The following is a 12,578-nucleotide window of genomic DNA, read 5'->3' on the forward strand; positions in this document are numbered from 1 at the left end:
TAGGGTAGACAGCATCATTGCTGCTAGCCTCCCTCAGAATAAGTGAGTGAGAGAGTGAGAAAAGGTGCCCAAGAAAAAAGCCACAGTACTTGGTATCTAACATCAGAAATTAAGTCCTATCATGTTTGCTGTATTCAGTTGGCTAGAAATGAGCCGCTAGGTCCAGCTGACAGTCAAGAGAAAGGATTACACAGGGTATGGATCCCAGGAGGCAGTTCTTTGGGGCCATCTTAGAGGTTGCCTACCTCAGATGCTAGGGTATCCAGGAGAACTAGTGATACAGGTGTGATCTGAAGTCCAAGTAGATGGACTGGGCTGGATATTACAAGGCTCCAAGGCATACATTGGAGCAGGGGCAGAGACAGAGCTCACAGTCAAGGGTGGCAGGAGGGCACCAGTAAAAGTAGAGTACACACAAGTTAAAACTTAGGGTTCAGAGAAGCTATGAGAGAACAGGTATGTGTAAAAATTCAGACCAACATCTTAAGATTCACGGCTCAGGCTAACAGAACCACAGCACAGCTGAGTTTTGACTCTGATTTTTGAACAGATAGGACAGGTTTATGGGCAGTCATTGAATGGTGTGGGCCAAAAGATACAGGCTGTTCTGATGGAAAATTCTGTAGGTGCTATTATCACAGGGAGCTTTGTTTCTCAAGGGAGGGAACTTTCAGAGCTCTGATGTTTATTATCTTCCCTCCTGAACCAAGGTTTTTTTTGTTTTTTGTTTTTTTTGTTTTTGTTTGTTTTTTCAGCGTCACTGATTCTATCAAGGGTGCCTTAATTCTCCTTATGATTTGGTCCCAAACCCTTTGGCTCCTCTTTTCATTTTCCTCTCCCATATTCAATTCCTCTCAAGTAATTATTTAAGGAAAAGTATGAAAGTGGCAGCCAGTAATCTGTGGAATTTGGGCAGATTATGCAATCATTAATTTCAATAAACATTAATTGGGCACCTTGCTACTATCAGGTGGGACCTATACTGTCTAGCCACTGGCCACATGTGGCAACTGAGGACTTCAAATGTGATTAATGTGACTAAGGAACTGAAATTCTAATTGTTTTAAATTTAGAAACAGAAGTAGTGTAACATTTTTCTATTAAGATAAATTTATTGTTTTGGTAGGACTACATTTTACTATGACCAATGAAAATTTAGTATCCACATTGAGATATACTATAAATGTAAAACACACATGGGTTTTGAAGACTTGGTATGAGAAAATCATTTTTTATACTGATTACATGTTAGAATATAAATATTTTGAATATATGGTATTAAATAAAATATATTATTAAAATAAATTTCACCTGTTTTACTTTTTACATGTGGACACTAGAAAATTTTAAATTACATATGTAACTTGTATTATATTTCTATTGGATATGTCAGGTTGGACTATATGACTTCTTTACCTTTGTTTTCCTTAAAATTCCTAGATGTTAAAAAGTCTTTGGAGTTTTTAATCTCAAAATATTTGCATAACCTTCCCTATACATGTGTTTTTGCAACCACTGATCTCACTGACCTCCAGGATGAAGAAATTTGTACAACACAAAAAAATTAGAAGTAAAATCTTTGTTTTACTTCTGAATACTTCCTAAGAAACTCTCAGTTTACAGCTGAACACCAAGAGGAATTTCAAGTAAATATTGAGAAGTTGTAATGGTATTTGTCACAGTGTATGAATTGTGTTTGATGCTTTCTTCTTAAATTGTCAGCAGACTTTAAGAATCATATTCATTGAAATTTGAGCAAATTACCAGTAGATGATGGCCTTGCGACTTTTCCACAGGTAGGACTTTTAGACTAGCTTCATTTTTTTAAGATGGTAAACTTTATGCTGCCAAATACTGAATAACTATACGTTGAGTGATTATAAAATTAAACTTACTGTGCTCTCAGATGCAAATATCATGAGTGTTTTTCGTGTGTCCACTAAGAAATCTGTGTCTTATAAACACACACATGCTCCTTTCTTCTTATTTCCCAGCTTGGGCAGGGCCAAGTGGCTGTTCTCTGCTGCCTTGTCCCCACTTTGGTTCTTTGTGAAGACTTTACTGAGTGTCCGTATCCTCTGTCTAGTTCCTGGGCCTTGGTAGTTTACCCTGCAAGTTCTTTGCAGGTTCCCCTCATCTCTTACCATGATAAGGCCCTATGGCAGCCTTTCTGGATCTCAGCTCATCCATTTTCCCTCCTCCCCACCCCTCCCTCCATAGAAGAATGTAGAATCTTCTCTGGGTTGCCCACCTGAGAGCTAGAGAGGTGGCTCTCTCCTTTGGCCAGACTTGTGTGGCCTCTTTACACGGCTAGGCCTGCCCCATGTTGTCACAGATTCGCACCATGCTCAGTGGATTCCTCCCAGGGAACCAAACAGGAAGCAGAGCAGGTGCACCTCTGTCTTCAGCCTTCCCGCCCACTCATCTAATATTCCCTCTCTAACATCCTCTAGATCAAATGCTGGAGAAAGGACGCTAGGACTCATGTGTCCCACCTCCTTTTTCCTCTCCTGACTTTCTCCTCCTAACTGCCGCTGCCGCCAATCACTCTGCCTGCCCTCTCCCACTGACTGGATGGATGGGGCTTTTGTTTCATGCACCTTTCACTCTAGTTTTATGTTCTTTATATCATATGTTCCTACTTCACAATCTCAAGATGACATCTGAGCCTTAAGGCAGATGCAGATGGGAAGGAGATCAACTTACTCCTAAGAGTAGTTGTATCAATAAAGACTTAAAAATATTGTACATGAACCAGATGTATTTTCATACAGTTTTCTAAAATGTTCTAGAAACAGAAAGGGCCATTTTGAACATTTTTTTTTGAGAGAAGAAAAGGTAAGAATTATGTCCAAAATAGGATTAAACAGACTTTTAAATATCTCTTCAGTATTCTCAGAGATGTGGTAGCTCATATAAAAATTGCTCCTCTTGGTCAGTAGTATTTTGTAGCCTCTCCACTGCATGAGGTCACAGCTTGCCCAAAGAATCAAAACCTTTCTTTTCAGTTTAGAAAACTAGGTATTCAGCCTTATCTAAATGGGCTGTCTCTGTCCCCTACAGATATAATTATAATAAGATTTCATTCTCTGCTTTTCCTACGTTAAAACTAAAATCACAGGCCAAATATATGTCTATTTCTCCTTTATTCTTTGTTCCCAGAACTTTTATTTTTCTGTGAAAAGGATTCTGGGGCAGAGATGAGATATACATGATGGTTTATGATTTAGGCTCTGATCTCCCCTATCAGATTCTATTTTCTCTGATCCTCTCCTAGTTTATAAACACACATAAACATGTCTGAGTTTGGCTGGAATATTTTATTCAAAAAGGAAGTTAATTTTATCCTTTGGTATCTACTAAAAATATCATACTTTACAAAAAAAAACTTTCTTGTTTCTCATAACATTGAAATTTATTTTAAAGGAACAGATTTTTATAGTTAAATCAGCTGAACTCCAGTATTACAAATTGAAATGGGGCAATAGCTAATATTCGAACAGTATCTAGAATCTGTTATACTGAAAAGTGCTCCTGATTGGGAATCAGGAGAAAAGGGTTGTAGTGCAGCCCTGCTATCATCACATATGTATCTGTGAACAGCTCATTTCATTTTGCTGGGCTCCAAATTACTCCCTCTATAAAATATAAAGTTACAGTAACTTTTCTTCTAAGGTCTATATTTTGATAAAAATCTGTGATTCTAATATATAGAGAAGGAAAGTGACCAAATCTACTGAAAAAATAGACAAGGTAACATTTCCACCAGCAACTCCCACTTCTAATTATGCCCTTGTATGTTTTCTGCCAAATCAACAAGGGATATGAACTGTCTGGCAGAGTCACTAGGACAAAGGATTAAAGGAAGAAAAAAGGATCCAGATGTTTCCATTGGGGTAATTGAATTTTCAGATACATCTAATTCAGATGAGCTGTATCCATGGACAATTGAGCCAAAGACATAAAAGTGAATCTTAAAATTCAACTGGGTTTTCATGATACCACTTCCCATTTAGCACTCTAATCAATATTATTCCCTCACATGTCTGTGATGACATGGTAGGAGTCAAGGGGAAGGACACCCTTAATCAAAAAGCAAATTAAAATCTCCATGCCCCCAGTGATTTCACACAAGAATTTGTTGCGTGCTCACTGAGTACAGAGTACTGTTTTAAGTGAGATGAGGAAGGGATACAAAAGTAAGACTAATGGTACTGCAAAAAGTTCTCAATCTAGTTGAAGAAAATGTGTACAGTAACAATAAACTTTATGACCTACTTCTAAAAAAATCACATAAATGGCAACTGTCTTTATCTGTGCATTGAATGTTTCCTTTAATTCTTTGAGGTTAGGCTATCATAAAAATTTAGTTAATTAAACCAAGAAAAGAGGTTTAATTAACAACGCATAATTAACAACCCTAAACTCATATCATACTTAGAAAATTTGATCTTCATCTACCAAGTCTGTTAAATTCTGTGGTAGATTTTAGGCCTAGGAAATAAATAAGGAACCAGAGCCAGCAATAAAGAGGATGAGAATATAATTTATCATCTGAAACTTTTGGGAGTGAAGGGGCACTTTTAATAATTACACAGTTATGGTAATGATTATGGCAAGCTTAAACTGAGCCTGCTTTGATTAAACTGGAATATATGGATGCCTTTTTGATAAATAAAATAGACTTGTCTCAGGAGTTGACATCATTGGAATAAGATTTATATAGGATCAGAATGCTGAGGCAAGCAGTAAAACGGAACTCCAGAACCTGCCTGGCTGAATGCTTCTGCCAAGCACATTTCCAGGCTGGAAAATCTGAGGTGACCTTTGTCACTTACCTTCCCTTCTATTCATTTTAAAAATAAGCCTTCATTTATTGTTTATTGAACACCTATTTGAAGGAATGGAGTGAATACAAAAGTTAAAGGTACACTCCTGTTAAGGAGTTGGTTGCTGGTGTGGACAGATGGGACTTGCATGTAATTGACAATTCTTAGGTATGTCATCGGGCACTATGGGATAAATTGCCAAACAAATTGTACAGACAATGAGTTGAAAGGTAGGCAGAGGGAGAAATCACATTAGGATGGCAAAGGAGGTAAGGCTTTAGGAGAAGCTGTGGGATTGAAGTTGGGTCTTGAGAGAGAAGGTGAAAATTTACAGAGTGAGTAGCACATTATGCTTTCCATCTTCTTTTCCAATCAGCAAATAACAAGCTATTAAATACAACAAACAAACAACAGCAATAACAACAAGGACAACAAAAACCCTTGCAATTTTTATGGCACTCAAAGTGTTGTCAGCTCTACTCTGTAGATGTTTTATAAATAATTAAGAGAAGGATGAATTTCTCTATAGAAAAATAGACTAAGGACATGAAAAGGCAATTAATACAAAAAGAAATGTGAAAGGCCAGTCTACATTTGAAAATTTATTCACTTATTAGTATGAAAGAGGTGAAAAAAACTTGACAAACTAACTGGTGGGAGTAGGTAGAGAGAATGGTCACTCTCAGGACTTTTAGTAGAACAGCGTACATTGGGATAATGTTTTTGAGTCAGTTTAGCCATATGTATCAATAGGTATATATTCTTTGGTTCAGGAATACTACTTTTAGAAATTTGTGATAAGGATATAATTATATAATTGTACAAAGATGTTCGTGCAAATGTGTTTAACATAGCACCATTTATGTTAATGTGAAAAATTATAACCAACTAATAGTACATTGATAGGATATTTGCTTAATAAATTTTGGTACAAATAGTAGAGCACATAGTAGAGCTCATGACTATATGAGGTGATGGATATATTCATTAGCTTAGCTGTGGTCATCATTTGACAGTGTATGCATATATCAAAACACCATATTGTACCCTATGTACAATTTTTATTTGTCAATTATACCTCAATAAAGTTAAAAATAAATTTTGGCACATTCATACAATAGAGTAATGCATAGTCACTGAGAAGGTTAATGTGCAAAATATTCATTAAGATATTTTAAGTGAAAAAAATTAGACTGAAAATAACATGTGAAATAAAGGTCACGTTTATGTCTCAGGATTTTTGTCCAAATATTAACAATAATTATCTCTAAGTGGTAATTGTAGCAGCAGTACTAGTAGTCTTTTTTTTTGAAGGGGTGATTTAGGTGTGTTTTAATTTTATTTTTATAGTTTATATTATATTGTTTGAATTTTACTCAATGAGCATGTGTTGTCTTTATTACTAGATTATGCTATTAAAACAATTAAAAGTATTTTGAGGAAACTGTCTTGCTGATTTGATAAGCAATGTCCATATAATAGGCACAGAAACACATTTTCAAAGGTTGTTCCTTCTAGAAATCCTCAACAAACTATTGGTATTCCCTTAAATCATGATTTAACACAAAGAATTCTGAGAAGATTTATGTCTCTAGATGTCTGTCTTGATCCAGGGATCTATTTTTGGCTGTCTAGATGTGTGAACGTTTAAGCCATTTCATCCAATATTGTTTCTGTAACTGAACTTTTGGAGAAAATATTGAATTGCAGTGAACTTGAGATTCTATTTCGTGACAGCTCCCTGCAGTGCATCTCAGTCTATATAGGAGGGATCTTTAAAAAGTTCATGGAAAATGCATATTATTTAAGAAAAAAACTATGTGTGGATTTCAAACTTCTTTGCGCCAAAATAAACGTGTGCTAACTTGTTATAACATGTCTGAACAGGATCTAGTTTGAAGGATTAAGAAGGATAAGACATCAGTTTGAAAAGAACCCCATCAGAACAACATGAATTCTGCTAAAATTGAAGCAAGAACAAACATCAAATTTATGGTGAAGCTTCAGTGGAAGAATAGTAAATCACTGATGCTTAACAAAAAGTTTATAGGACAATATCCCAGAGAAATCAGTAGTTTACAAACAACTCATTTTAAGAAGGGGTGAGATAATGTTGAAGATGAAGTCTGCAGTGGCAAAACATATCCATTTGTGAGGAAAAAATTAATCTTTTCTGTACCCTAATTGAAAACAACTAATAACTGCAGAAACAATAGCCAATACCACAGACATCTCAATTGGTTCTGTTTCCACTATTCTGACTAAAAAATTAAAATTGAGCAAACTTTCCACTTAATAGGTGTCAAAACCATTGTGCCTAGATAACCTGAAGACAAGAGCAGAGCTTTCAATGGACATTTTTAACAAGTGGAATCAAGATCTGGAAGTATTTATTTAAAGGACTGTAACAGAAGATGAAGCATGGCTTTACCAGGATGATCTTGAAGACAAAGCACAGTCAAAGCAATGGCTACCAAGAGAGGAAAATGGTCCAAAGTAAAAGCAGACTGGTTAAGAGCAAAGGTCATGGAAAGTTTTTTGGGATGCTCAAGGCATTTTCTAGTTTGCTTTCTGGAGGGTCAAATAACGATAACATCTGCTTATTATGAGAGTGTTTGGAGAAAGCCAAAGCTGTAGCAGAAAAACACCCAGGAAAGCTTCACCAGAGTGCTTCTTTACCACAACAGTGCTCCTACTCATTCCCCTCATCAAACAAAGGCAATTTTGTGAGCATTTCCATGGGAGATTAATAGGCACCCACCTTATGGTACTAATTTGGCTCCTTCTTACTTCTTTTGGTTTACTCATCTTAAAAAATCTTTAAAGGGCACCCATTTTTGTTTCAGCTAATAATATAAAAAAGACTGCATTGATGTGTTTAAATTCCAAGGATCCTTGGTTCTCTAAGGGTGGACTAACTGGCTGGTATCATTGCTTACAAAAGTATCTTGACCTTCATGGAGCTTATTTTGAGAAATAAAATTTATATTTTTAACTTTATCTTTTCATTCCATTTTTCCATGAACTTTTTGAAGTCCGTTTATATAGTTGGTTGTCTATGAAGCCTTATGTCTTAGTTATCATTCCTAAGGATAGGATTAATATTCTTTTGTTGAAGCTAAGGACTATTACTGTCAGGAGAACATGGCTAGGTAGAAGGTCATCCCACCTCCTCTCTTAAATAAGGACTCCTTAGCAAGGCTGAGCTTTTCTGCAGAAAAGAGTTCTGGATGTTATTCAGGGTGCCAATAAATTTACAGTAAAGGTTCTACTGTTTCAATCATGTAATAGCGTAAAAATAGCTTTGGTTTAAAATGTTCTAAGGCAGTTATAAACATGCTCACCTTGGCCAAACCACTGTAAACTCTTGGTTAAGTATACATATAAAATGAAAGGTTCCCAATGAGCAATGCTAATTCTGTATTTATCCTCCCAAATACATTGTATGGTTAGATAACTAAATGTATAGATGGGTTGTTATAGTTATTTATGAAACAGAAGAAAAAATCTTCAAAGAAGAATAATTATATTTTAGAATAATGAATATATCTGCAATCCTATTTTCTGGTGACAATTACCTACAGAAGTCAGTAATCTGCTAAACCCATTCCTAATTTAAGATAGTAAAATACATTGTTTGCCTTTTTAAAGCAGTTTTACCTGGTCTTTGTAGTGGGAGTTACAATCTGGTTGGGCCAACTAAAGTTGTACAAATGAGCAACTCAAATAAAACAAAATAAAACAAAATAAAACTGTTTAAAAATTAAAACCTAAGGCCTATGGTACAACACAAATTTTAGGAAAATCTCAAATGACAATGAATTTTAGAAAAATATCACACACACACACACACACACACCAGATTATCAAGTTCTATTTATTCTAAAGTTGCAGAAAAAGGATCTCCAGGTGGTAAAGCCTGAGCATGCGTATTTTTAAAGCACCAAGGCAATTCCAATAGGTAGCCAGGTTGAGAACAATTGTCCCAGCAGGCAAGCCATCTGGCCTCACTTGGTGTCCTTGGCAAATAAAAGGTGAGCCTTCCATTGCAGGACTTGTAAACTAATAAGCAGTTGAAAATAGTATTGGGTTTGGAAGCAAATAACACTCGGAACAAACTGCTCAAAAAAACCCCAAGGTCTCTGAGGCTAGTCATTTTTGTGTATATGTGAAAAAAATATGTTTTTGTTTTCTGGAAAATTTCTTGCTACTTCTTACAAAAGCAATGCGTGTTTACTATTGAAAATTTGAAAATAAACTATAAAAGAGCACAAGGGAGATTTTAAAATTACCTGTAATTCCATTAGCCAGATATTACCACAACTTTGTTTATATCCTTTCATACTTTTTATATAAATGGAAATATATTGTATAATCGATTTTGTAATATGCTTTTTAAAATTAGCAATGTACCACGAGCTCTTTCCCTTATTTATATTCTCCAATAAAATGATATTCAAGGGCTACAGAACATTTCATTCCAATAATTAGCTTTATTGTTTTTCTATTTTAGCTTTTCAATTTATGACCAAAATAATCCTGCAATGATCCTCCTTGACCAAAACTCCATATGCACCTTTTGAATACAGATCCTCTTTGACTTATGATGGGTTTACATCCCAATAAACCCATTGCAGGTTGAAAATATTGTAAGTCAAATATGCATTTAATTGACCTAACCTACTGAACATCCTAGCTTAGCCTCGCCTACCTTAAACATGCTCAGAACACTTACATTAACAGTTGGGCAAAATCATCTAATGCAAAGCCTATTTTATACAAAAGTGTTGTATATCTCAAGAACTTTATTGAATACTGTGCTGAAAGTGAAAAACAGAATGATTATATGGGTACTCTCTAGGTACAGTTTCTACTGAATGTATATTGCTTTCACATCATGATAAAGTTGAAACAAGTTGAACCATAAGGTGGGAACCATCTGTACTTCCTCAGGAGTGCTAGAGTTGGGGTCATTGGATTAAAAAATAAATGTTTACAAGGCATTTCATACATATTGTTCAACTATCCTTTGGGAAGGATATATCAATTTTACATTTTTTGACCGCAGTTTCCAGTCCATAAATTCTTACCAGTATTAAATATGTTATAATTGTTGTTAATCTGATAGGTGACAATATGTCTTAATTTGCATTTCTCTGAAATAACTTCCAAAGATATTTAATATTTCGTTCATTGTTACTGGTCACATATTTCTTGAGAGAACTGCCTGATCATGTTCTACATTTGTTTTTCAGTTAGGGTATTTGTCTTTTCCTTATAGATGTAAACTCTTAGTGTTTCAGAAGTGTAGAATGTATTTTTTCATACTTTATTTACTTAAAAAATTTTCTTATGATGTTTTGGGATGTATACAAGTTGATAACTATTTTTTGAGAAGAATTTACAATTCAATTATGTCACTGTAGAAGAGTTAGCTTTGGAAAGATTACCATCTTGGTAAGAATGATGCACTCCCATCCTACACTGCATCACTCCAAGCCTGAAATCTAATAATTGTTCTTGCCTAACGATACATTGTTTAGCAAAAGGTCCCTAACCCTTGGTATGAATTTAACTCAATGTTTTATATCTTCAGGGGCTACTTAGATTTTAAGCTTTGTCCCTAGTTAAACACTGTACCCTGTTAAAAAATGTTGGTCATTGAAGAATAGCTGCAATTCTGTAGTTATTTATTGAACAAGTCTGATGTAAAAGTCCCTAAATAAATATTAATCTGCCTATGTGTAAGTGTGAACATACTGTACTGCAAATCATCTTTTAAAAAAAACTTATGAATGAAAATGTATACCTTACTTATTTGAGTATGAAATAAGATTTTATGTTTATGTAGAGCATTACAATGAAAAAACCCCACATTCACATATTATTTCTTTTGATCCTCAAAAACTGATGAAGTAAACAGAGCAGTAATGCTCACCACAATTAAACTGATGAGGCAACTGATATTAAAATGCAGGTTGACCCATCACAAATTCAGTGCTTAGTGAAGGAATTGGTATTTTTTAAAAGCTTCTGAACATCAGAAAAGACAAAGAAGGCTGGGTGCGGTGGCTCAGGCCTGTAATCCCAGCACTTTGGAAAGCCGAGGCAGGCAGATCACAAGGTCAGGAGTTCGAGACCAGGCTGACCAACATGGTGAAACCCTGTCTCTACTACAAATACAAAAACTAGCAGCTGGGAGTGGTGGCGTGCACCTGTAATCCCAGTTACTCAGGAGGCTGAGGCAGGAGAATAGCTTGAACCCCAGAGGCGGAGGTTGCAGTGAGCCTAGATTGCACCACTGCACTTCAGCCTGGATGACAGAGCCAGACTCCTTCTGAAGAGAAAAAAAAAGAGAAAAAAAGAAAAGAAAAGAAAAGAAAGAGGCAAAGAAGCCAAAGCAAAGTTGAAAGAAGTGAGAGAATTTCCCAAACTCTAAGCGAAGCATGGGTGTGGTTGCGTTTGAATGCAGCTGCAGATTTAATGGAATTCTTGGTTTTCTTTTATTATCTAAATTTTAGGGCCTGTCCATTTGTTTGCAATGTTTTAAACACGGAGATTGAGATGGCTTCTTGGAGGGGTCAGTGAGGCTTGGACAAGACTCATATTTGACATACGGCAGTGAAAGGGTATGCTCTGTTAAAACGAACCAGATCTAATAGCAGCACTAGGCAAGATGCTGTATGTGGGGATCAGAAGGTATTACATCCATAGAAATCGTACCTGAGAGTGGAACAAGGTAGAGAATGAAAGGCAAGGGAGAGAGAAGAATGCTGTTTGGTGACACCATTGCATACAGACTGATTGGTGAGTGACATGGATAGTTTTTTTCCTCACATAGACCAAAAAAAAAAAAAAAACAAACAACAACAAAAAAAAAAACGCATAGGGACAAGGTTTAGTAGATTTTAGTAGATAAGGGAAAGATGACTGTTTGCCTGTGGCCTCTCTGCTAATCAGCTACTGTAATCATATTCATTCTCTTCTGGGACCCTTACATTTCAATAGCAATTTTAGGATCAAATGCCAAATAGTGAAATTTTGATAGAGATTACATTAAATCTGTAGATTAGTTTGGGGAGTATTGCCATTTTAACAATATTAAATCTTCTGTGAACATGTGATGTTTTTCCATTTATTTATGTTTCCTTCATTCCTTTTAGTAGTGTTTTAGAGTTCTCAGAGTGTAAGTTTTGTACTTTTTTTGTTGAATTTATTCCTAAATATTTTATTCTTTGTGATGTTACTATAAATAAAATTACTGTCTTAATTTTACTTTTAGATTTTTCATTGCAAGTAAACAAAAATGGAACTGATTTTTGTATGTTAATCTTGTATTCTGAAACCTTGATGAACTCACTTAATAGTTCTAATAGTATTTTTAGTGGATTCCTTAGGATTTTCTATATATATAAGATCATGTCATCTGCAAATAGAGATACTTTTACTTCTTGCTTTTCAATCTAGTTACCCTTTATTTCATTTACTTGCCCAAATGCCCTGGCTAGAACCTTTGGTACAATGTTGAAAAAAAGTGAGAACAGACATTCTTATCTTGTTCTGGATCTATGGCATTCTTTACGCTTGATGAAGTCCCAGCTCAGTGTCCCCTCAGGTGACCCAACCACACCTTGATGAAATGCTCATTTCAGTCAGATGCAATGATATTCTAGACAAAGGATCCTTATTCTTATAGCTGGCATTGCTGACCAGAATGCTCAGAACCAACGGTTGGACACTGCACCATTA

At 35.4% G+C, this 12,578-nt stretch overlaps 1 long non-coding RNA gene across 1 annotated transcript in view; it reads left to right on the plus strand.

Annotated features, from left to right (window-relative positions):
* Window positions 1–11,687, plus strand: part of LOC103226573 (uncharacterized) — a 96,226-nt gene extending 84,539 nt beyond the window's left edge. Inside the window, exons 4-5 of the long non-coding RNA XR_012090368.1 lie at window positions 1,726–1,796; window positions 6,717–11,687. This is a non-coding gene — a long non-coding RNA (uncharacterized lncRNA). The remainder of the gene's footprint in view (window positions 1–1,725; window positions 1,797–6,716) is intronic.
* Window positions 11,688–12,578: the final 891 nt, after the last annotated feature.

The sequence above is a fragment of the Chlorocebus sabaeus genome, chromosome 21 (genome assembly GCF_047675955.1).
Source record: "Chlorocebus sabaeus isolate Y175 chromosome 21, mChlSab1.0.hap1, whole genome shotgun sequence".
In the NCBI taxonomy this organism is placed as follows: domain Eukaryota; kingdom Metazoa; phylum Chordata; class Mammalia; order Primates; family Cercopithecidae; genus Chlorocebus; species Chlorocebus sabaeus.